Below are 27378 nucleotides of genomic sequence, written 5' to 3' on the forward strand. Positions count from 1 at the left end.
TTGATTCTTCCAATACATTTATTTTCAGGGCAGCCAGAGAGAACAACTCCAAAATACTTCATGAGAACTACTCAGCAAATGGGGTTGGCTCCCAAAAGTCCTTCACTTACACCAGGTTACTTTCTTCTACAGGATTACTGGAATCAATACAGTCTTCTCTGAAATCCCTACAGCTGGCAAAATGGACATATATAACTACATTGTGGCATTCCTCACCCAGAAGTCCGAGCTCACTGGTAATATCTATCAGTTCAGCTAATTCTCTGTGAGCCCTGTCACCTTCTGCAAGTTGTGGGACAGAGCTAATTTCTTTCTTTGCTCAATACCTTCTGAACTGCTTGATTAAGGAACAGGTGTCTCTTCTCAGAACTCACTCCTGCCCACAGTATGAAAATAAAAGAAGGCAGAGCATGTCACTGGAGGACTGATGCATAAGCCATCAAAATCAGGGACTTCAAGCCTTTCTTTTCCTTCAAGGTGCTCTAGCAATCCTGGGTACTGATGTGTACTTGAATCCACTCTCCCATGTTACCTGTTTTTCTGTGCCCTCACTATAGGTCCTGCCTGCTCCACCCAAGCCACAACCAGAGACTGGGTATTACAGTTCTTTGGAAAATTCTGCACAGAAGCACCTTACACTCAATTGGTTTCACTCTACCACCAACCTTTTGATGCGGTAAGTCTGTATATATCCAGGCTGCCTTTGCACTCAAGAGAGGATGTGCCAGAAAAGATGGACGTTAAATTGCCCAGGTATGGGGTAACAGAATTCATCTCCTCTCTCCTCCTCCAGTATGCAATTTTGGACCTCCTCACTCCCACTCAGATTGGTGACATGATGGTATACTCAGACACACTGACCCGTATGGATGCAGCAGTCCAGCTTGTCCAGTTCTTCCAGCAAAGTGAAGCTGAGGATGTTCAGAGGATTCTGACACAGTTCGCCAAGGCTGCAACCACGGTAAACACTACCCATGTTCTCTGCAATCTCCACCTCCCCTGCAGATACCTGCCATCTTAAGTTGTTAGGTGAAAAAAAGGCTTTGCAAATACCATGATTTTGAAAGTACACTGTTGCAACAGTAACCTTCAAACATCTGTACACATCAGGTCCTTTCAGTGACACAGACTGCACTCTTCAGAGTATTGTTCACTTCCATTTTGAATTCACTAAAATTCTGGCCTAGAAAACCACTTAAAGAGCCCCCTCCCCAACTGTAGCATTGCAGTTCTGGTTGCCCTAACAGCAATGTGTTCATCACATAATTTTGTTCCAGCGTAAGATCACAGTCCTGCCAAATGATGAGATTGCTCAGCTGCTCCTACTGCAATACCTGACCAGCATGTCCGAGCAAATGAAGACATACACTGCCGCTGACTGGAACATCACATTCCAAAATGGGTTGCACTTCCTGAGTCCTGTCATCAATGAATCCACCCTCGCCCTTGTTGTGCCACAGGATTATGACTCCTTCGTTGTTGTGTAAGTCTTCTGGGCTTCACTAGGATCTCTCTTCAGCCAGTAAACAGGGCAACACTGTTCTTCATGGAGTGAGGTTGAAATGTGAGACAGCTGATGTGCTGTCAGCCTGGATGGCTCTGTCCGAGTACTTTTTCACAGCTCTTTTCTCAGAAGTTTGAGGGGAAGTTAGAGCTGGGCCATATCAAATCTAGGCCTTGGTCCACAGATGCTATTTGTACAATAAGGATGGAGTATTAAGTCCCTTAGCAGAAATTTCCAGAAGGAATGGGCCCAGTATTTTGGAGAAGAGACTGGTTGTCCTGTCCAAGGCTCCAAGTAGACAAAGTTACAAAGACTCTGTCACCATATGTATTTCACCTGGGTCCTTTTTCTTGTTCATCCAGTGTTACTGCGCTTGATAACACTTACGAATACATGACTGAGTCCTCTAGAAGAGACGTAGCACTCTGGATTGCACGGAACCTTCTGAACTTGAAAGGTAATATTGGGAATCGCACACCCCAGCTGGCTCTGCTAACAGATTCTTCCAGGAAAACAAGGGCTCAGCTGACAGACTTCTTCCAGGATGCATTCAACCACAGCAATATTGGCTTGTATAAAAAGGCAAGCATTAGTGCACTACCAAGGCTGTCCAAGTGGGAAAATGCTGTCTTTCCAATGTTCCCCTCACACCAGGATGCTTTGTTGGTCTCTGGTGACTGTCGCAAGATTATGATGTATATTCCTGGAAACTGAAAAAAGAAGGATTAAGGGACATCTCTGGCATCTTGACCTGATCTGAGTATCCTCATTTGTCTTTCTTCTCTTTCTCTCTCTTGGTATTTATTACATTGATTTTACCTTCTCAAGGTACAAAATCTCATTTCCCTTTGAAAAAAAACACAAATTCCACCTAGTTCAGCAGCCTGTATCCAGCACTAGTCAGAAGTGGATGTCCGAGAAGGAGTAAAGGAACCCAACCAGCATAATCTGGTATTTCCCTTTTACTTTTCACTGTTTTCCAAGTGATCTGTGGCTCAGACTTTCTTAAGCTACAAGTGACACTACAATGTATCAGTAACTCTATGCAGCTATTCTTTCAGTCAATTGGGATCTGAGTTTTCCACTTTTCTGCAATAAACATACTGTTTGAGAAGCAGGACGTACTGTGGTGGGTAATTTCCTGAGAGTCACTGCATCTTTCTCCTACTTAGGTGGTCCAACCGAGTCCACTACCGCATGGATACAAGTCAACTGGAAAACCTTCTTCCACAATATAGCCCTCCAGGAAGTCATAGCGACCAACAACAACTTTGACCCTGTACGTATGATCTCTACACCAATTGCATACGGGTAACTAGGGCTTTTAGAGACCCCTAAAAGATTTAATTTCAAGATTTGTAATGGAATATATTCCCACTTCTCCTCAGCAACTCTAAAACCAGAAATAGTATGTTTTCAACTAGCTGGACTTTCAAAGAAGCTTCTATTTGGAACAGGCACCCTCAGACAGTCAAAACAAAAATATGTCAGCTTTTTGAATCTCCTCCCTATGCTGAAATAGCTTTGCCTGGGATGTGAAAAATAACTTCAGGATATAAGCAAACCTCTACAAACCATGAGACTAATACACACATTTAGCAAAAAGAAAAGTGTGAAAACTGTGAAAAAAATATTTCAGCTAGTTCTAGCGAAGAGGGGATAAGCTCATCTTCAGTGGCTGACATTAGCATTTCCTAGGCCAAAATTCTGGATGTCCTGAGTATCGAGCAGCTGGTGGAATACAGCCTGACTTCTGATGTGCTGGTCAACGTGACCGCAATGAAAGATGTCCTGAATGCCCTGAGGGGTGAAAATCCCCAAATCTTAGAGCCTAAAATGAGTGAATTCTTGATGAAGTTCAATCTGGCTCTGACACAGGTACTGTAACTTTCTTTATAACCATTCTTCCCTTTAAAAAGGCAGGGATTCTCAGGCACTTCATGTGTAAGAAAGTCCTGCATCATGGTGCCAGGGAAAACAAGGAAGCTGATGAAAGGGAGTCATGATACTCCTTCACCATGCCACTGCCAAACAGCTCCCAGGTAACAGACATTTCCACTCTCCACAGGAAGGCATTGTGGACATAAGAAATGATGAAGTAAGGACGGAAATGCTGACAACGCTTTTCACAGACCTTTCCAAGTACTTTTATAAATTTGCTGATATTGACTATGAATTCTGGTTCCTGGAGAACCTAAGATTTCTCTTGCCCAGTATAAACACTGATCTGCTCGAGTTAATCCCAGGAGACCTCAGCTTCCCAGCCTACACAGCCATGTGAGTATCATGTGCTGCGGAGCGCTGCCTGCCAGACTTGTACTGCAGGAAAGCAGTGCACATTTTAGCAACTTCTTTCCCAGCATAAGTATGTGCTAGTAATTCACGTGGATTTTAAAAAAAAAAAAAAAGTCTCAATTTGATTTTTGCAGTAAAGGAGACTCAGATAGCATTTTTCACACATATATGTAGTGTATTGTGCTCTACTTAGGTCTCTTCACATACCCTCCAACCCCTTTTGTTCCCTGCTGCGGGACAGCATACTCTGAATGAGGCAGGTGGATGCCAGCTCTCCCCATGACTTACAAAGCCTGTACCTTTTGCACTTCTTGTTATTACCATTGTTCCTGTAATGTATTACAGTTGAGGCAAGATGTACACTACACATTGTCATAAATAATGTTATTATTTCCTTATTACAAGTCTCTACAATCTCAGGCTGATGAGATCTCATTTCTTGACTCTTGCAGAGTGCAAGGCTTAGATAAAGTCTTTCCAGAGCTTCCACAAAACACATCCCATGCGATCTACCTCTTCATCAAAAGGATCCTGGAATCTCAACTTACTTTTTCAGGTACTGGTCTGCTTTCAGGGTTGCTTCACCACATAGTTGAATTGTAGCTATTTGTCACCTATGTGCTAAAATTTCTGCCATCTGCCTGTCCCTCCTTGGGTCAGAGAGGAATTCACTCGCAGGAGTAAGTACAACATGGGGAGGTTGCCCAGCAGCCTTTTGGTCATTGGGCTTCCCAAAGCTTTCCTCTGAAACATCAAGTATTGCTTGCAGCTTATAATCAAGGAACCAAAACACTTGGGCACCTGTTCTCTTCCATGATGCCTCAGCACCACAGCTTTCCCAGTAACACTCTACCAGGAATACCCCAGTAGCTGCCAGAACCACATAGCAAACAGCAGCTCACTGTGCCCGAACCAGCCCCACAGCCACCGGGGACCTCTAGCCCTGCCTGGTACCCACAGCTCTCCAAAGCTCTCTGCATGCCGAACCCCCCATGCTCTGCAGCTGCTCAGGACTGAGGGAGAGCCACGTTGTGGAATGCTGACAAGGAAAGATCAGTTACAACAGTATGCTGACAGACTTGTACTTTCTCAGAAAAGGTGTTTCCTGGCACATATGACAGCAGCCGAAGTTTCCTGGAACTTATCTTCTACAGATTTTCACATTTTGCTCCTTACAGTGACCTCACAGACTTCTACAAGGCCTTTAATGGGGTAAGGACATGCATAGTTCTGACAGCACAAAATTTATAAACAGTTCATGGAAAATTTGGGATTGTCTTTCATTCCCTGTTATGACTTCAGTGAGTAAGAAACATTTTTTAGTATCACCTTCAGACATAACCCTACAGTTCATAATCCTCTTAACCTTGTTGCTGCCAACATTGACACTCCAAGACTAGAAATCAAGACAAACCCACAACTATTTAGGAATATCACAAAGAGACTTTTCTTACAAGCTTTCCACACTCAGACAGCTCTGTAAAAGGGATAAAAAGTTCTGAATGTTTTTCACAAGCTGAACTTCCAGGAGGTATTATCCTCTTCCATAACCACCTCCAAGGGAAGAGCCTCGCCAAAGAAATCAGTACTTCCTCCAGACTTTTAGCATTAAATGCAGTTCATGATTCTTCCATGAATTTTACAGAAGTGTAACAACCAAGTAGGGACACTTCTTAGCCTAACACTTTCCACTCTTCTGCAGAACTCATTGCCATACAGGTTTTTAATACTGCAGTAGAGGAAGTTATGTGATTAGAGAACAGAATGGCTGTTACATTAGTTAGCTAGAGCAGCTGATGATTAGCATTACCCTCAGTCTTCTGTGTTAGGACATAATACCGTTTTTAACCACCCCAGCTAGGAAAAGCTCTCACTTGGTGCTGCGTAGCATGGTAGAGATATTTGGGTGGCTTTAGGGCTTTGATGAATTCAGTCAGAAACATAAACAATGAACTATGTACATGGCTGAGAACTAATCAGGGGACAAGCAAACAGCTTTTTAAGTCTGTATTCTTTCTGCTGTGTTTTCCTCATTAGTATGAAGTTCTTGACATTCTGTCTGCCAGACAAATAGGAGAGATGACAGTTCTCACAAATGCTTTTAAGAGGGAACGCCTTACTGTCCAGATTTTGCTGGAGATGGAGAAACGCTCCTTTGAGGAGCTGACTGAATTCATAAAGGAGCTGAACGCTGCAGCAGAAGAGGTATAGTAAAAGCTCCCACCCCAGAGAACAGCATCCTGTTACAAGTCTGAGAAATACTAAAATGCCACAGAGACAAACTCTTTCCTACAGTAATGTAAGCCCTGGGCTTTAGACCACTAGGTTAGAGCTCACATGTCTGGGTTTCCCAGAGGAGTATCCAGACAAAATAATTATTCTTATGCATGTTATGGGTTACACTGCAGATACCTTACTCATTTAAAAAGGTTATTTATTTTCTTTCACAATGTTTATTTAGTTACTTCAACTCAGAACTCATCCCTTAGGCACGAGGAATAACAATCTTCATTAGCTAAGGCTGTGATCAAATGGCTTTTCTACTTGAAAATGCAGAGCACATCTATTTCATTAATTTGCTACAATAATAATCTCATTCAGTTCCAAAATTCATTACTCCAGCATTACGCTGCATTGTGCTACTACACATCCATGCTGAAACACTGGTGGCTTTCCTGAAAACTGCAGACCACATGACAGGGAGGAGAGGAAACCTCTCTTGCCACCAGGCAGCTTACCTGTGGAAAGCAGTAATTGCTAAAATCAATTTTTGTGTGCTGGTTTTGTTTCCAGACGGATCTCACTGTCCTTCCTGACCCCTGGATTCGTGAGCTGCTCTTCGATTTCCTTTTTAAATCTTTACCGCTCAGCACCTTTACAGCCAACGAATATGCCTTCTGGTTTGGTTCGGAGCTGCAGCTATTCCTGCCAGCTATGAATGCCAACTACCTGCAGCTCCTGCCTCTGGGTATTGACTGCCAGTCTCATCAAAACCTGTGAGTCATGAGCAGCCAGCTTCCCTGAGGGTGGTACCTTGTCAAACCAACAGCATCACTTTCCCCAGAGTATCTGACATCTTACTGCTGTTAGCGTACTGAGCTTCACAACAGTTTTGCATCAGCCAAAATCATTCATCAGATAAAATGCCTGTCTGCACCTTCATTTCATTTTTCAAGGCTTTATGAAGGGAACAAGGAGGAAAAGGAACAGTTTGATTTAAACCAAATTAAATATTTCAGGTTTACTGACACTAGAGTACTCTCAGCTCATGTTTCCTATGGACTCAAATTTTTCCTCCAAAGGAAAACTGCTCTCTGCAGATGTTTGACCCATAACCTACTTCTGCTCTTGTGTTGATACAGTGTGCAAGCAATGGACAGAGTGTATGAGCATTACACAGACGAGCAGAGACTTTCCATCCATCACAGAATACACAGCTTTCTGGAGAGGTACCACACCACTCAAGGTAAATGCACACTAATGACTCAAGAGCTTTTCTTTTTTCTGCCATTGTAAAATTTAATCTTTGTGCTTGGCAAATACTTCCTGGGTTGAAATCTTCTAACCTAAAACCTATACACAAGCAGAGCACTTTAACTGCAAAAAGGGAGTTATGTAGACCCTCTGTGAAGTCCACTAGGATCTTGCTATTGCTATTAATTTTACACATTAAATTCCTAGACACTACAGTGATGGACAGTGGTATAAGAGTTCTAACACAAATTAGACAGACAAGAAGATGCTTTCTGAATCTGCTCTGCTTGCTGCCCTCACTCTAACATCCTGTTGAACCCAGCTGAGGTGGATCTGATGTTTCCTCCCATCCCTGTCACTAGGCAGGCTTTGTTGTCAGGCTAACCAACAGCTGAGGAAAGTGCTGACTGTTTACTGACTGTGGGCTCTTCTGCATTTCAGGTGTCACCTGTTCCCCGAATGCAAACAGCAGTACATGGTTAGCTGCCAACTACGGCTATTTCAGTGCCCATGCCACTCTGCATGAGTTCTCTTCACTCAATCCAAATTTCAATGGGGTAGGTCACATACTGAAGCTTGCTGTATTTGAGTATTGTTGGCTCCTTCCTACATAAACTTAGCTGATCCATAACTTCTTGCCACAACGTTGACAATGAACCTGTTTATGAATATACAGTTTCTGTGTTCCTTTTCAGATGTCAGCTCTGGAAAAGCTGTCACCAGCTCAGCTGGCACAACTAACACTGGAAACAGGGGCTCTGGCTGATGAAACAAGTGTGATCACCATCATGGACAACCTACGTACACCATCAGATCTTGCTAAGTTCTTTGCCACGCTGAATGACATTGCATCGGTAACTTCCCTTATTGTACCTCAAAGCTCCTCCATCCAAATACTGCAGCTACTTGAATCAATGCCCACTGATGTCTGATACTCAAACCCCAGCCCTGACCGAAGAAAAGAAGGGCTTGTCCTATAGCCTCACTGTCATCACAGGGAAACCTTCTTGAGACAAGGCCACAGGTCAAACCCTTGGATAGCTGTTCCTTAAAGGCCTGAGGCTGTAGCAATCTGTTTTTCTGTCTAGATACCTAGTTATTCTTCCTCTAAGGGGCTACACGGAGCCGTAGCAGGATGTGATGGGAAGAGATGTGAGCAGAGCTCAGGGAAAACAGACCCATTCAAGAACAAGCACTTTCCAAGAGCGCCCTCCTTGGGTCCTTCTCTTGATGCTACAACCCAGTCACCTTTATTCTGACTTCCCAAGCACGAAGAGAGAGATATGAAATAATCCTGAACAATATCTCAAATTGCAGAAGGTTTAGCATGATAAATTGCATGTCAACTATACTGAAAGGTGTTGTGTGATTGCAGGTGGAGCTTCAGAACAGCGACCTTGCCCATCTCCTACTAAGCAGTGCCTTGCATGGAATAGCTCCTAGTTTTCACAAAATGAAAGCTGCTGGCTTTGCTGACTGGTTTCAAGACACTCTACAAAACGTGTTGCATGCGGTGAATGAGATGATTGTTCCAGAGATACCTGTCAATATTTCATGTGACTCTTATCAGCAAATGTGAGTCACGCATTCCATACATATCTATCTTAACTGAGCAGTTCTATTTACTTATGCTGTATATGGCTTTCTGGTGATACGTTCACATACTCTTAAAGCAGAATGTGATGCTCCTGCTGGAAAGCAGAAGTAACCACAGTAAAACACTCAGCGTTTTCAGGCTTGCATGGAAAATAACTAAAAACTTGCTGAGTTTCAGTGTAAGAGCACCCTTAGCAATTCTGTGACCTTTATCTTAAAACAATTGCACCAAGTAGGGACCATACTTTAAAAAAAAAAACAATGGCCTTATCACATAGGTAGGATATGTTCAGACTGATCTGAAGATACTTTGCAGTTACTTCTTAAGAACCTCTCTGATAAGGTCTTGCAATGGTTAATTAATAATAATTAATAATGATGAAAGCTGTTGACATTTTTCTAATAAAAAAGTTTTTGTTATTGGAAAATTCTGATTTGATTAAATCAAAATACTTCCATGACCATCCCAGCATTCCCTCCTGCAGGTTGAAGGGTTTCAACAAAATCTATGCTGTCATCCCAGCAGAAAACATTCCCCATATTTTTGGATTCTGTAAAACCTTCTTGACATCAAAAGTGAAATCAGGTAACGGAATAAAAAGTCTTAATTTGGGAATGTCTTTTGAGAGCTTTCCAGCACACTCTCAGCTTGAGAAGCAGCAGAAATTCCTGTAGTAGTGTCTGATATGCTCCTAATGGCAAGAAAAGGAAAGAAAGCAGATACTTACATTGTTGCTCCAAGACTCTGGCCTTCCTCTTACTGACAGGATTCTCACAACTCCCCTATTTTGGATAGCTCACTAGTAAGTTTAACCATTGCCAGCCACAACACTGGATGCTCAACATTGTTAAACAAGCCCAAATTTAGACAACAGCACAAAAAAATGTTATTAGTTAATAATGAAGACTCTAATAATGAATGATCTCTCTCACACCAATGTGAATTCAAAGTATTCTGCTGTCCGGAAGGGCTTACTGGGAACTTGCAAGATTGACTAGGGTTTCCAGTCAGAAGGTCAGAGACGAACATATAGTCCCCAGCATTCCCAGTATCATTATTTTTCCAGGTGTTGCATGCGACAGTGCAACCCAAAGTACTCAGAAGTGGTTGGAAGTAAACCTTGGAAATTTTAGCAAATATGCTGAGTATCAAGACTTAGTCACTTGGAACAAGCACTTTGTGGGAGTAAGTATTTTTAATATATTTTTTCACTAGCATTCACATGGCGGTGTTCCACCATGAAACATTACTTTGCCAACATTTGCAATGCCTTTATGCACTATGCAGCATGGGAGGTGATGGATCACTGCCCTTAAAAAATATTCTGGCATTAGTGTTCAATTATCACAAACATTTTTACTGCTTTTCACTGGCTAGTAGCACTTGCAGAGCTACAGTAGTATTCAGAAATGAAATAGTACACATCCTGATGGAAAAAGGACTTTACAAGTCCTGTGGATATTCCAGCCTTGCAGATTTGTCTTGAGTCTTCTTGAAAGCAGTAGCTTTTACAAATCACTCACATGCTTAAAAAGTTTGTCATCTGCTTTGTGTCCCTTTGCACAGATGGATGTCTTGGACAAATTATCCCCACGACAACTAGCATCCCTGACACTTTCATCTGATGCCATTAATGAAGAAGGGGAGATGTGTCAGATCCTTGCAAAACTACACAACAAACCATCAGAGGAAATCTATCAGTATTTAGACCAGTTCAACAGAGAGGCAGCCCAGGTAGGGTATTAACACTGCAAGTCCAGCATAAACCCAGTGCAGCATGGACTTCAGCTATCCAGAATCTGAAAGACACCATCAAAGATGGTTTCTGAGCCTTTATCTCGAAGTATGAAGAATTGCAACAAAGCACATCACATACCACCTCTCATCATGGGTGTTTGGCCCAAAGTGTTCAAACACCAGTGCCCGAGGCTTAATGGCTGGCTGATACTCAAGCGCATGCTCACGGCAATGCTGCGGTTGTACCAAGCATAGCTACTGAACCTCGTGACCTGCACTCTGTGGAGGAGGCTGATCCTTGTAGCCACTCCTCACCTGAGACATGCACCTCCCTGTCCTTGAGTAGTCACAAGCATGCAGACAGTGCCTTCAGTGACCCTGCAGTGGCAGTGTCCCTGCCTCACTCAGGGACACCTGCTGAGACTGACAGCTACCCCTTGGTGTTGGCTGCCTACATGGCAGGTTCACAGGATATCCCTAAGATGCATCTTCCCTTCAATGGGACTCACTCTGGATCTTTTTCTACAATGCCTAGTCCCTGTGGCTTTGCACTAGGGTCCCTAAAAAATTAGAAATCCTGCCTTCTCACTGATGTTCATTACCTCTCTTTCAGCTGGCAATAACCACTATAAAGAACAATAATGTGAGGAAAAAGATGCTCACCCAGTTCGCAGGAGACATCAAGGCAGAATTTCCAGCTTTCAGCCCTGCTGAATGGACTCATTTCCTTGCAAGACTCACTCTGCTACTGCCAAGTGCGGACAAGGAAGACACCAAACTCCTCCTGTCCCACATTTCTGGTTGTGACAGTTTCAGAGCTCTGTAAGTACACCAGGGAAGCATCCTCTTTACTGTGTGCAAAACAAAAAAAAAAGGAGTTTGTCAGGAAAGAGCAAAGAATTGCCAGGGCAGCACTGTGCTAAAGAACGTATGTGCAAGAGAGTATCATTTACAAAAATGCTCCATCAAGTAAATAAAACAGCCAGGGTCAGATCTTTGTTCCTTTAAGTAAAACTGTGCAAAAGCAAATAAACCCATTTTCTAATATAGTACAAAGTCATTTGTAATTTCTATCAAATAGATTTTACCTGTTTGTAAAATAGTGCAACTAGGAGCAGTAAGATGAAAAAATATCAGGAAGAGGAAATATCACTGTTAATTAAATATGTTAAGCTGAGAAATAAACTCCAAAGGGCAGCACTGGAGGGAAACTGCACAGACAGTCACGTCTGGGCCACGCAAAGCAGGGAAGACCACACTGCCAACAACAGTCCTGCTTTGACCCAGGAAAAACACAGGAAAACAAACAGCAGGGCTGGGCTCAGAACAGACATTTCCAGTCTGGTCCTGTATTTCCCTTTTCTGGCACAACTTTATTCTCATGGGCTGGCACGACACAGCTCTGCTTTTTGCATCTGTACAGGACTTCTGTATCTATAGCAAGTGCTTCAGATCTAGCAGTTTATATTGACTCTTCAGAAAGCACTCTGAAATTAATTTGGCAATACAGGGAGTGAGGCTAATTACCCATTTCACGAGCTGTTCGGGGGCGTTAAGATCCATGAAGCACGCAAAGAGATCACTAGGGGAGGCTGTACTATCAGAGTCTCTAAGGACTTCCAACAACAACCTAGATAAATATCTGCACGGAGCTAATCCTGCCCTGGGGCACACATCTCTCAAAGACCCTTGGCAGCCCAGTGTTTCACATACAGAGCACAGCCAGCAAGAAACAAAGCAACGTGCCATTTCATAACAACTAAGCTTTCTCTTCCTCTTCCTTTCATTTTGTAAAACTGTTTACTCTGGAGTCACATCTCTGCCATCTATAGCAACATGGCACTAGCTAGAAAGCAAGAATTAAATCTTTCCCATGTGATTTCCCTCCACAGTGTGTCCTTCTTGAGCCAGGCATACCCATCCCTGTTGCCCATGAATCAGCAAGGCATCTGTAGTGCTTTTGTGACCTTCCTTGAAAGCCAACACACCATGACAGGTAAAATGAGCCAAAATCTAAAATGGGTTTTCAGCATTCCTGTGCATTCTAGCAAACCTGTTCTCCTGTGCTGCAGGTTCTGCATGTGCTTTGGGACAGGAAACAAGCCTGGACTGGCTGGAAAAGAACTTGGGGGCATTTGCAGCCAATGCTCATTATGAAGATTTCACCAGATTAATGACAGATTTCCGTGGGGTTAGTTTGTTTTCTGACTCAGACCCAAGTGCTTTGCCTTTGCTCAGGTTTAGCATCCTGCTCTGCTACAGCTCCTTGCATGCACAAGGCTAAGCATGCTCCTAGCTGATCTAATTCAGTAAACAGACATTGCTTCAGCCATAGCAGAGCTCTTCCCAATGTGGGGAATCCAGCCAACTCTATGGCTTAGGTCTCCACCTGTTAGCAAAATCGTACTGCTTGCTGATCACATCCCATTTGTTTTGCAGTTCAATGTGAGAGACAATCTCACGGATACCCAGCTCGCCCACGTATTTTTTGACCCTGGAGTCCTGGATGATACCAGCATGGTTGAAACCCTCCTGGTCTCCCTGGACAGCAGGCCAGCTCTGGACATCTCTGCCTTTGTTGCAGAGTTTGCGGCCACTGCTTCTCAGGTGAAATACTGACCCTTGCTCTGGATTTGCAGGGAAACACAGCTGCTCATGGGGATCTTGTTTTAGATCACAGTGAATTGGGGGAACAATGTCCAGCACAAACTACCAGGCTTCAGCCCATGCGGACCTAGAGAATATCTTCCCAGAGCTGGGCCCACTGTCAAATGCTTTATTACACACAGACCCACACACTTGCTACAGCAAGAGCTGGGAAACACCTGCTCACAGCTGATTTGTGTTCTTACCCACTTTGTTTTGCAGCAAGGCTTACCATCCCTGGCAAATGTCCAAGCTCGAGACGCCATGTTCAGTGCAATCTTTCGCAGACTCCAAGACCAGTTCCCTACTTTCAGTGTCTCCCAGTACAAGGACTGGTTCCAGAACAAGCTCAGTTTGTGGCTGGGCAGCATAAATGCCTCTGCCCTTGCAGCTATCCCAAGGAACATACCCTGTAGAATATACCAAATTATGTGAGTACTCTATTGCCTGCATTCACTTCAACCTTGCTTTTCACTTCAGCTTTTGCACATAGTAAGGACAATAGGAATTCTCTACTTGATCCTGTCTGTATACAGAAACAAAATTGTATCATGGCTCTTAAAATCCCAGGCTCACACTTCCTTCCTGTTTTCATTCCCAATAGATCCATTCTCTCACAGCTCCAGTTTCTGACCAGGGCTGTGTCATCTCTATCCAACTATTCCAAGTGTTCTGGCATAACAATACTTATTTAACAATTGAAATTTGTCTAAAGAAAGAAGTTGGGTTACCACTGAGAAAACAGGCCATAGACTGCACAGTTCTCATGTGCAACCATGTTACAAACTTTTGGTGACTTCAGTCACCGAAACCAAGGCTTTACTGCTACAATGAACCTCCTGCTTTCCCTTCTCTCACAGAATGAGTGGCTTAGAAAGCAGTTTTCCACAGATGTCCCTCGCTACCCACCAGGATGTTTACAGCTTTGCAAAGAGCTACCTGTCTGCCAAGACCTCTCAAGGAGGTATGCTGAAGGTGTCCCACACACCCTCCCTCCTGTAACTTCCCTGTGTCTCTGTCAGAAGCAGTAACATACAGAGTTACAGGATGCTGGGCATTTACTCATGAAGAAGACAATCCAGTTAAAATTGGAAAATGTCAACTGCTTTTTGCTCTATAGCAAGGAGAGAAGGAGCGCAGAGTGTCTGCAGGAGCAGCTGTGTTCTTCCCTGAGGCAAGGACAAGCCCTGGTGTTAATCGTTGCCCCTCACCACAGTGGCAGCTCACCAGCTGGGAGCTGGTTGGTACCTCCCCAGCTTCCATTACCATAATATCTGAGAATGTCCACAAATTCACATCCTGATCCCTAGATCTTTGCCAAAAGGTATGGGAATGCCATTTCCTTACCAGCTGCTTACAGGTCTAAAGGTACATGTTGGGCATTAGCCACTTCAGTGCTGCTGATATCACAGAGGGATTTAGGCACCCAGACATTCTGGGTACAGTCATATTATTCTCACAGAAGAACCGGGGGACTGAACCGCTGCTTATATCACCCTTGAATTACACTTTGTTTAAAAGGTAGCCCATGTGTTGAGAACACCCGGGGAAGCTTGGGCTGGCTACAAACAAATCTGGGCTCCTTCAGCTCCTTGGCTACATACAAAGACCTGACCGACATGAATGCAGATTTCAGCGTTGTAAGTAACTCTTACTTACCCAAATCCTGCCTGGCAGCCTTTCACAGCTAGTGAATACTTGCTGTCATAAGGCAAGGCCAATATTTTAACATTTGATTTCACAGGATGATGCTGTGGCAGGGCTCAGCCCAGAGCAACTGGCAGCTTACACACTGGCTAGCGATGTCCTGCGTGACATGGACAAAGCAGTCAAGGTCTTCAGCTCTCTGAGCTCTCACACCATTGGGGATTTCATGGATGCATTCAATGCAGCTGCAAAGCAGGTAGCAACTTTACCTCTTGTTCAAGAGACTGGAATAAAGCAGCTTACACATGAAGTGCACGCTGATGTGGAAGCTGAGGTCCCAGGGTAGGAAGAGGCCACAATCCTTAATTACTCTGGGTCCCATCCTGGGAGGAATACAGATTCTCTGCAATACTGCCACTCTTTAACCCAGTTTGAATTCCAGTGTTGTCACAAAGCCTAACAAGTCTCAGGGAAAGAACAAAGGAGTCATTGTGTAGGCATTGCATTATGGTCTCCTTAATCAAACAGTAAAAGCCCTGGGTCTTTTACTACCTATAGCCATGAGCATCCTCAGAGGATCCCCCAGGAGGCTGTACCCACAGGCCATGTGCTGGAGACAGAGCAGGCTACACCAGCAGTTTGTGTATCCACACCCTTAACTGCCCCAGAAGGGGCAAGCCCTGGACTCACACTCACTACAGTCCCACATCAAGCAGACAAGCTGCCAAAACTGCACAAACAGCAGCAAATTAAATTACTTCATCTTGTCTCAAGATACATCTCCAGTAAGGTTATCTCAGAACTGCTTGGCCCTCAGTTTGACTCCTTTTTACCAGTTCCACCTTTAATATTAAACTGCATTGCACACTTTTAATGATATCTTTTTCTTTTGGTTGAAGCGTAATCTATCTCGGCTTCCTCGTGGTGACGTGAAACGATTTATCCTGGGGCAGATCTTCTGTCACTTAAGCACAGCATTTGAGCTCTTCTCTACTGAAGACTATTTTGCCTGGTTTGGAGGAAAGCTTGGCCTCTTCCTGAGCAGCCTCAATGCACAGAGTCTCGGCTTCTTACCCAGTGACATGACATGCGAATCTCTTGCAGCCATGTAGGTATCAAGTCCACTATCATTTCAGTGACATTCTTCTTAGTTCTTTGTTTGCCTGTAAAGATGGGAGCCTAACTACTGGGGTGAGGAGAGCAGCTTTCACCACCCCAAACAACCAGTACCAAACCTGAGATACACATTTGGTAAATATCATTATGATCTTACTTGGCTGCCACTGCAGTTTCACATTTCAGGCCACAAAGAGGAGACTCTAAGCAGAGACCGCTTCACTCCAATACACCTGCAAATCCACGTAAAAGCAACCAAAGAGCCTGATCTCCTGAAGAAGCAGTTCTGGTCACGCTCTTGATTAACGTGTCTGTTCCCTGGCATCAAGGGAATGGAAACATCTCCTGAATGCAGCCCTAACACCTCTCCACTCAGTGGCAGAGGGCTCTGCAGGTCCTGCCCCACTGGCTGTGGATTGCTTAGTTGCAGCTGGCTTACCCAGCCTACTCGTGTCCTACAGAGTGAAGATCCTGGACGAACACAAAGCCCAAGGGGCCTATGAGAATCCAGAGCACATCTACTCCTTCATTAAGAGAGTTCTTCACTTCCACCTGCAGAACTCAGGTAACAAATGTCTGGGCCTGCTCATGTCCAGGTATTCAGGAACACAGAAAAGCAGAAAAATTCAGCCACCTCATAAAACATCTTTGATTTCAGGTGACATACAGACCTGTTCTTTCTGTAGGCAAGAGTCATTTTATCATTTTAGCAACCTGACAGTTAAGTGCCTAACCAATACTAGGCCTTTAGCGTCCCCTGAAGTCAATAGACAGAGAAGTGGCTCTAACTTTGGATAAGCTGCTTCCCCAGCAGACAAATGAGCTGAATCGCCTGCTAATACCTAATGAGTCCTCTCTCACTCCTCAGGCTTCTGCTTAGCCCTTCAGCTCACAGCAGCCAGAGAAAGATCCCACCATCCTCTTTAGAGGACTGAAACCCTTCTCAGACAGCTGAGAGCTGAGGTGAAGAAACAGAAGCTGCATCAAGAGCAAAACTAGAACTGCTGACAGGGCAGGAATCTGGCCAGCCCAGTATGCTCAAAGGCTAAATTATTCCCCCATCTCCTCTCTGGTAGTGCTTGGATCCCCACAGGGAGCTTGTAACATGAACTATAACATATATTTCATTGTCAGTGGGGACTCACAGTATTACACACCTCAGCGATTCAGTTAAAGAAGTTATGTATCTTCTGAGCTTTGCTGTTCCTTTTGTAGGCTCTGCCTGCACACAGGGCACTGCAGCAGACAGAGAATGGCTGCTACGGTATTTTGGTTTATTCACTGCTTTTGGATCATACTCTGATTTTGCAACACTGAAAAGCAACTTCCATGGGGTAAGGGCTAGATACAAAATATCTGGCATTTTATTGTTAGCCGTGAAACAAGCTGACAGGAACATAGTTCAACTTAATCAGTTATGTGTGTTGTTAATTTTCTCCTATGTGCTTCCTTTTTTTTTTTTTCCTCATTAAGTTTATTCTTGTTAAGTTTTAATGCTAAAACAGTGTCAAAAGCACTGGCTCTAGGAGATAACCATCTTATCAGCAGAATAGAAATTCCATAGGAAGACAAGATTTCAATGACAAGCTCCAAACAGCAGTGTCTGGTACTGTTTGGACACAGTAAGAGCAATAGAAAGGAAATAAAAGCAAAAAGAAAGAGCAAAAGACACAGGAAGAGCAAATACTAAATTACAGATGGTCTGCTAAGAATATTCTCACAAATCACCTGTCTAGCAGCAGAGAACAACTATTATTAAATGTAATCTCAGTACTGTGCACTGCTTGTCTGAAACGGAGAGAAGTTAAATGTTCCTTATATGTCAAAGCTCAGGTGGGCTGAGAGAGGTGACATGGGGGAGAATGCTGTGGCTTGGTTTCCAGGCCTCACTCTGTGCTCTGGCTTCTCCAGCAAGACTCCCTAGATCTTCTCTCAGCTGAGGCACTGGCCCAGCTGACTGTTCAGAGCAAGACCATCTACAGCCCCTCAGCCATCCAGATGGTCCTGGAGGCAATTGGGCACAAGAAGGAGCCTCTCCAATACCTCAGTGCCTTCCTAGAGGACTTCAACACTTTTGCCCTGAAGGTAAGTAGCCCAAGCGCCCATGATAACTGAGCCCTGGGGAACAGAACAGGTCACAGGTGAACTTTCAGGCTTCCAACTCTGTGACTCTCATGGCCAGATATAAAGTAAACCTGGAAGACAAGCCAGAAAGGATTTCATCCTGCTCCAGTATGATCTTGATCTCAGTCCAGACCTTACCCTGGCTTAACCTCTGTGCATAAACCAGTGTAGTGTAACTAGTTCCTCTTCAGAGGCCATATTTGGGAAGCACATTTACCACTCAAACCTACAGCCAGGATGTAAACAGCAAGGGCTTCTCTACTGCTGATCTGTGGTGGATAATGACTTATGAAAGGTTCTGGACCATGCCCCTAGTATCGCTAGCATCCATTAAAACATTTGTGTATGAGTGAGCAAGACCACTGCTTGCCCTGGCCCTGCTGGGCTAAGGCTATTTGTACAAGTTAACAGCAAGCCAAGCTGAGAAGCCTGAGCTTACCCCAGCCCCACTTCATACAATGCGACCACTGCTGACTGCCATAACAAAAGTAGTGGCTGTGGGAGTGTAAGGGAAAGGAAATTCAAGCACCTGGCTTGCTTTGCTGTCCAAGTCTGCTGACAAAAGAAAACCTGAATTGCCAAGGTCAAATCCTCAACAAGGACAGAGTCAGGTCATATTTCCCACTTTTATTGTTAAACAGGAGAGGAAGGAAGGGGAGGAGAGCAGCAAAGAAGAGGAATTGTAGTTATTTTGCCAGTTTTTCCTTCACCACTTTTTCTGCATAGCTTCAATATTCAAGGCTTTCTAACAGCTCTGCTCATCACCTGCTTCAATTTCTTCTTCCTTTCTCAGAGCTCTGACTTCCTAGGAAGCACTAAGGTTCGAGAAACTATGCTGATGATGTCAGCTGAGATCATCTTCCCACAAATTAGTGACATGTCCCTGGAAGACACAGCTACATGGCTGCACAGACTGCACATTCTGCTCCCCCACGTGAACGCAACAGTGCTGGAGCTGCTGCCCCTCAGCATGCCGTGCCCATACTACCAAGCTTTGTAAGTGCAGTGCCTGCCTGCAGGGCTGTGGCTGCTTTAGCTTAGTGTTGCTACAAAGGTAGTCACTCTTGCATTGCTACTTACTGATCAAGCAAGAGCTGCTTTTTACATCCGTGTTTATTATTGGGTACAAGCAAAATCAGTCCATGACTCTGCTCTAATGACGGTATTTTCTTTATCAAATATCAATCCTTATTCTAAAGCACACCATAAATTATATGGCCCGGCAGAAAACAAAAGTGATTACCCACGTGCTACAGAACAACTACTAGCATCTGCTGCCTTTGGTTTGTTAGCGTCGAGTTCTCATTTCACTCCACTCATCTCTGTTGCTTTACCCACATGGAAATCAACTATTATATGGTTTGTTCCCCAGCATTGCAGCAGTTGATGGGGTCTACCCAGGATTGTCAGCAAGGAAGAAACATGATGTGTATGAGTTTCAGAAGGTCTATTTGACAGCCCAGTTCACAGACTCAGGTAAGGTGCCTACATGAGTGCCTACACATAAATTGCCAGTAAAGCACTAGTATTTGTATGGAGTACCTTTCGTATTCCAAACATTGAAGATTTTTACGCCTAACAATCACACATCTTCCCAACACTGAGATTCAGTCACTTCTACTGTTCATTACAACCCTGTGAAGGTGGAAGGGCAATCACTTCTCCCTTTGAAGCTACAGGGAATATTGATGTGATGAGGCGTGATATTATAGAATGAATAGGATACGGACAATGAAATAGGATTTCCAGTTGCCATAACCATTTTTCCCAGTCTGGAAGTGAATCTGAGAGCAGAAGATCAGACCCTGCACTTGCAATAGGAAGATTAGCCATCCTTCTGTTGGCAGACACTTAATCATTCACACGAAGGATGCCTAGATGCCCCCTCCAGTGTATGTTAACTCTTTGGATCTGTTTTTGTTACAGGATCAGCATGCCAGGATGGAACAACTGGGACTAAAGACTGGTTGCAAAAGAATCTGGGAGAGATCTGTTCAGTAGCGAAACTAAATGAACTTCAAACCTTTTACCCAGACATTGCTGGAGTAAGTTTTACTAGTGTATGCACTGAACAACAGTAAAATTAGCAGCAGCTTCCAAGCAAAACAGCCTCCTGGGCTTTGCATTTTACATTTACAATAATCAGTAAGGGCAAGATGGAGGTGATTCCTCACACAATGGCTGCATCTCTTAAAGCAGGCATCAGGCCTGTGTTTACGTGGGAGAGATTACTTACATGTGACCCACATGTAGCATTAGGGATTGAAATACGCATTCCAGCTGCTTGCCTCCTCTTCACAGCCTCTCTTTGATGAAAGCTATTAATTATCACTGGTTATCAGAACCAATGGTAAGAGCCTGGAATATGTCTGAAATAGAGGCATATTCTGCTATGAGCCATGAGGAGAATTTCTTTTAAATCATCTTTAAAATCAAACTGGCTTAGAGGTCACAGTAAAGTTCTCATGTGGGTATTGCCTTTCCTAATTCCTTCAGACAATGACTCTTCAAATTACACTTAGCCTTCAAAAATAGTAGAAATTATTTGCTCAGGTCTACTAAAATACCAGATACATTCTAGTATTCTGAGTTTAGTCTAATCAGTAGCAATGGGTTGCACACCCTGATGACACAGTGAATTGATCTTTCAAGCTACCTACATGATGATACCAAGCTGTAACTACAACAATGTAAATGATGCATTAAGAAAAAATGTAACAAAGGGTAACAGCAGTTAAGACCAACAGGAACTGAATCCTGCTAGACTAGCATTTGGTTGGGATGTATCTAAATATTATTATAATATTGGTTTCACAGCAAAGACAGAAATTGCAGTAATTAAATAATTCAATTCTGCTTTCATGTGGAAAACAGATTTTTCTCTTCATATGAAATTCTAAAAAAAAAATCCTGCACAGTTATAAAACATGCCTTAATGTTTTAACTTTATACATTCTGTAAGCCAGTGCTAGTATTTGTTAAAATGCTGATTTTGTTTAAAGAATGTGTAACACTACCTATCCAATCACCAATAAAAGTAATGTTCAAACCACTTGGTATGTTTCATATTGTTTCAGACAATCTTATTGACAGTACTTAAACTAAACTGATGAACTAGGTAGTGGTACAAATATACCAGCTGCTACTGGTTAAACTAAACCAAAATTCTGTAATCTCAAAACATGAACCAGTTGGCTAACTCCTTACAGAGATACCGAAAACACACCCTGTTACCGTATACCAGGCAAACACACAGAGCTCTGTGTAAGGGAGTTATATTGATAAACTTCCCATTCCAACACTTAGATTAAATCTTAAACACCAACGTTATCAACATTCACAATTCCCCTACTTGAAGTTAAGTCAAAAGCCAAACATGCTGTTCTATAACCAGATGTCTTAGCCTACCACATCCACAGCAGCCAAGCAACTTCTAGCAGAATCTTGACTAATACAGCTTGTCAGTGTGCACATTTGCCATCTGCACCACAGCAGCTCAATCCAATTTCCCCATTCATTCTGCAGCTGAAACTCTGGAAGGAGAAATGCTGATGTGTGCATCTCACTCTGCTTGTAAGTTCCCTGGCCAATGCTGCCACATTAAACATCCTTCATTTTCATCAGAGAAAGTGACCTCTCCCTCTCTTCAAACACACTGTAGCAAACAAGAGACTTCTTTCAAAGCCACTTTGAGATACTCCTGGTGTACAAACGATGCCTCAAAAAGACTTGCAGACTACAAAGCCTACCATTGCTTTGATGTCTTTTCCTATTCCCTTAGGATCCACCTCACTCTGTGAGAAACAATGCTGTATCAGAACACATGATCTGAAACCCATCAGGGTTTGAAACACCAGGTTTTGTGGAGAGCCTTGATGCATCTAACCTCCTCAGCATGGTGTGCACTAACTTTTTAGTAATGACTGCTTTGCTCTCAAATACAGTCCTGAAAGTCTTTAGGTGTGAATTTTTCAGAGCAACTAGAAAAAAGCACCTTTCCCTGCCTCAGTAAAATAAACCATTTTATATGAGGAGAAAGGAAACATAGTGAAGTTACTTCAATTCCACCTCCACAGAATCACATTTCAGAACAAGATTGCCTTTTAACTGGGTAAACACCTGCAGTCTGGCAATGTCCCACAGCTTTATCTTGCTTAGTTACTTACACCAGCATTACACAACTCGGCTTCCAGTTGCTTTTAATTTATTTTTATATATTTATAAAATTTATTTAATATATATAGATATAAAATATTTAAATTCCCAGAGAGCTGACAGTACTGTCTGGGCTAACACAAGGGGTCGGAATCCCTGAAACAGAAACTTACCATCTAGTATGACAGGTAGAGCGAGATACAGACACATTCAATTTTACAAACAATTGACCTAAGCACTAATTACAAGCCAACCTAACCTAAAGCCCTTTCACCTGGTAATCGTTATTTGGCAATTTTATTTAGGGTCTTAAAGACCTGGGTAGGTAATATCTTACGAATGCTCTCAGCCAACTCATCCCCGCCAAAGGGATTAGTGTGGAAAAGGCGGCAGTAAGAAAATGGTCAAGACAGAGCAGGGAAAGGTGGGAGCAAAAAGGAAGTGGAAGCGATGAGGTGGGAGAGAAAGGGGTATTGTAGATGGATGCTGCACAGAAGAGACAGTGGAAGGTGAAGATCTGAAAGAATATTCCTTGGCAAATCTCAAATCAACAAATGTTAACCAACTACAGGTTTTCAGGCAGTTTTATTAGATTCTCCTTAAAGCTTAAAATGTATAGACTATACTTAAAACTAATTAACTAACTAAACACTTCACAGGCAAGACCTCCTGCTGATACGTAATGGCCCATTTCCAGGAGAATACCTGACATTTTCCCCTAGAAGGCTCTTTACACAAAACTGAAGGGTTTTTTACTCTCATCCTCCATGGCACCAGACTATTCCCAACTCACTGTTCCATAAGAAAATGCAGATCTGCCCTGGTATAGTCTATTTCTGGTCTCCTTCTCAGGGAGTACTGCCCACAAACATCTGTGGTACCACAAAAACATTCTGTCATTCTCTCTCCCTGACTCACAGAAGACTTTGCTTTACATCCACAGCCTTGGCACAACAGTAAATGTTGTCTTTGGACAACACTTACACATTTTTCTTCTTAGTTCAAAGTTCCTGATCTTGATACCCCAGAAGAGATGGCACAGCTGACTGTTAACTCAACACTGACCAGCCTGGAAGATACACTCTCAATCCTGGCAATACTTGAGTGCGGATCCTATAACACAGTGGACAGATACATGAGCCAGTTTAACGCATACGCTTGCCAGGTCAGTCCTAACATATATTCTCCAACTCCCACATCACTGCGCTGAGGGAAGGTCTATGCCATGGTTAACTGCCGTCACTGCACAGCTCACATTGTGCTGCTCCGATTGTAACAGCAGCTCTCTACATGTAACAGAGCTGAAAAGCAGAGGAGCTGTGGTAAATACTAGACAACTTTATAAGCAGAGATCTCAGCAAAGGGCAAGCTAGTAACCAAGAAAACAGACTTAACACCCTAGATGGGGACAGGCAACTAAAATATTTAACTTTGTTACAATAATGCTGCAGGTATTTCCTTAATAGCCTCCTCTGATGTAAATGCTTATCCAGAACCTCAAGCCATACTGATGGGTTTGCTCTTCTTTATACCACAGGTAAATCTGACCTCATTACCCAGCATTCTGGTTAGAGACACAATACTGAAGTCGGTGCTACTAAAGCTAAGGCCTGAACTCCAAAATTTCTGCAGTGAAAGATGGGCAACGTGGTTCCAGCGGCAGCTGCCCTTATTGCTGCCTGGCATGAACAAAACCTATCTGGGATGGCTGGGGACCAACATCTCTTGTGATTCCTATCAAGCAATGTGAGTTTACCATTACTCTTAGGGTTATGACAGCACTGCAGTTAAAAGCTCATGTTTCAGCTGAGAGCTCCACATTTTGGATTTCTAAGGCAAAAGGATTGAGCTCTGACTCCCTTACTGTTCTACTTATTAGCTGAAACCAAACACAGAACCACTAGGCAGGAAGTGCACAGAGATGTTCCAGGTTGCTTAATTTTCTTGTCACTGTTGGAAAGCCATGAGTAAGTCCCATATATTCTAAAATGTTTTTCTGTTCATAAAAATGGAACTATTCATGAGCCTCTTCTGTGAAGTCCAATTAAGAGATGTGACAGCCCCAGGCACCACCCAGGCCACACAGAAGGTTGGAAACAATGGGTTGAGTTCCTTAAAACTCAAAAAAATGTCGATTCTTTCTGAAAATGTACTCTTTTATTTCCCAGAGTGAAAGGATTCAATATCGTTTACAAGACTCTTTCACCTTCCAACAAAATCGACATATATAACAGCTACATTAAAACCTACCTGAGCCAACAATCACATTCAACAGGTAACAGTACCAAACAAGTAGAATAATTCTAAAGCCCAAGGATAGAGAGTGATCGCAGAGTTTGTTTCCAGGCTAAAAAATATCAGTCATGGGTTCCTACCTTCACTCAGCTGTCCACATGGCTGGAACTGACTTCACTGAGCAGGAACAGAGCAGGTCCAGACTTGATTTAAAGTCTCCTTAGAGCTGGTTCTGTCTGTTGGTCCTGCCTGCACTGCATGGGGATATTTCCTAGAGTTAAAATTGCCTCCAATATAGTCTCTTAATACCTCAAATAATCTGAAACAGTCAACACCCACAGGACCAGTGCCCTACTTCTTGTGCCTTTCATTACCATCATCATGGCTCACCTGAAAGGACATAGGTTGTCTTAGATTGTAACACTGCCTTGTCAATAAACCTGTGGTTTTTGTTCTCTTTCTAGCAATTGCCTGTGACATCCAAAGAGGAATGAGAAACTGGATTGACATAAATCTTGGGAAATTCATAGAACAATCCTCCATGCAAGATCTTGTTTGCTTCAACGCCAAATTTAAGGTATTGTGCTGAAAGTCTGTACAGAGTTATCAGCAATGCCATAGTTTGTTCTCGGTAACAACATGCTGTACTGGCCTTCAGAAGGATTAAAATTTCCTACGCAATACATTCATAGGCCTTGATCCAGAAGAAATGAACACAATACACAGCAAAACCGAGCACTGCTACTAGGTCTGCCTTGGAGACACCACCATCTCTGCATAGAGCAGGGCCAGGTTTTTACACTATCCCACTTGCACTTTGTCTGGGAACAGCTAACATGAGCCAAGCCTTGCGCTACAGCTTCAAAGTTTCTATTATGTAACTATTGAGTGAGCAACTCCACGTAATTTTGTGTGACTGTTACCCAGTTCTTTCATCGGGGTGTTTTTTTTTCCGTTCCGTGCAGGAATTAAGTGCCCAGAGCCTGAAAGATTTGCTGGGACCTAATTTTGGGTTTCACCTTGAAGCAGGATATTCACAACAGCCATCAGCAGGTGAGTGAAAGAGGACTTAGGAGCTACCATCCTGTTTTCCCTAGCACTGACACTAACTTACCTAACACTGACTAAACTTACGTTTAGAATGCCAACAAGTTCCAAAAGGCTTTTATCTGCATAGCAAGAGTACACAAAAAGGTTTTTCTTGTCTGCCTGATGGTAGATTCTCTCCCACTATGTAGAAAACAATAGCTTATCACATGAAAGCAAGCATGTGCTGGACTTTGAAGTGGGATCTCCTGGTATACATGCTGCTCTAAGCTCAGTATCACTGCACAGAATACCACATATGGGGCCAAGTGGAAAGTCACACTGGGTCACACTTAGTCCGCTGTGAAACAGCAGCAGGGCTGTTGCACACTGCATGCTCCCCAGCGCTTTGCACAATCTAACTGTAACAGACTTCACAGATGACTTTCACTCCTTCCCTTGAGAGTCTACTCCACTAGTAAAACATGTCCAAATGGGTTTGTGGGAAAGCTATCAGGCGGTGGAACGGTTATTCCAGACCTTTGAACAGATCATTGTCTTTGTGGACAATCCCCATGGATTCAGAATTGATTAGGTGCCTTAATATTTATTTCAGCACCTCCTGTAACCGGAAGAGCAACAACATATATGAAAAACCACAGGTTTCAGATTTTCTACTGTGTTCTCCCCCTCTGGCTACAAAACACTGCCTTTTAAGAGTATATCCTACCCCTACATGGTGAGGCGCTCTAGCACAGAGAAAGTTACACACTTCAATCAACAAGGGCATTTACTTTCTCCAGTGTTCATCACTTTTAAACAGTAATTCAGAGGTGCAATTGCAGGATGTTAAAGTCATATAGAAATCTGCAGTCTGGTGCATTTGTTGGTAAAGTATGTCATCTGGAGCCCCATCTTCACACCTCAACCAGTTTTTGAAGCTGTGAGGACAAAACCCAGCAGTGCTTTCAGGATCAGGCCTAGACACTACCAACTTCTCCTTGCATCCTGCCTACAGCTGTGCCCAGCAATGACACAGAGCTCTGCTTATAAACAGCACCCTGCACTTAGCACTTCCATCTAGGTACCTCAGGGTACTTCTACACACAGTGCAAAGATTTTATATAGATTTTTTTGTTAAATAAAGCTCCTGTTAGTATGTATTAGGTCACATTCTGTAAAATCCCAGATTTGAAAAGCTTTCCTGGAAACACCACTGCCAGGGAGATCTCCAAGTAGGGTCCAGGCTCTGCAATCAAGAAGGTGCCAAGTTCTCAACCAGACAGTGCTACAGCCTCACCAGCAACCTCAAAAAATTGTTACACTCCTTTCCCCAGTTTCTCGTGTAAAGTAAATTGTTTTCTTCAAAGAACTACTAATTTCTCACACTGAGTTTTGAACCTCAAACATACACAACATCACACATTTGCGCGAACACAGCAAGCTGCTCTGGGAGGATTTACCACCTCAAATCCCCACGCCACATGGGCAAGAACCTCAGCAGCTGCCACTGTGGCGGGAAAGCAGTCCCAGGGACGGTGACATCCCCAGAAGCTCAAGGGCTCTGAGGCCTTACTCTCTGCAGGAACCAGCACAGGCTCCACACTGTTTACAAGGCCCAGGGCCACGACACCCCGCTCCATAGCGCCTACATCTTACCCCAGCCTAACACATCTTCCACCGCCGCCTACAAATCGACAAACGCCCTAGAAGCAGCCTGCGTGCGGGAGGCCCTTGCAGCAGCGCGGCCCTGCCTCAGCCACCCCTCCCGCCATCACCGCGCCGCCACCCGCGCACGCGCAGCCCACCGCACGCGCAGCCC

General features: G+C 43.5%; 1 long non-coding RNA gene across 1 annotated transcript; it reads right to left on the reverse strand.

Annotated features, from left to right (window-relative positions):
• Positions 1 to 27328, reverse strand: LOC121087855. The gene is made up of 4 exons (XR_005827765.1): positions 27216 to 27328; positions 24671 to 24779; positions 11271 to 11458; positions 1 to 2207 (listed from the first exon to the last, which is right to left on the reverse strand). It is a non-coding gene; the product is annotated as an uncharacterized LOC121087855 (long non-coding RNA).
• Positions 27329 to 27378: the final 50 nt, after the last annotated feature.

This window comes from Falco naumanni, chromosome 4 (genome assembly GCF_017639655.2).
Source record: "Falco naumanni isolate bFalNau1 chromosome 4, bFalNau1.pat, whole genome shotgun sequence".
Classification (NCBI taxonomy): domain Eukaryota; kingdom Metazoa; phylum Chordata; class Aves; order Falconiformes; family Falconidae; genus Falco; species Falco naumanni.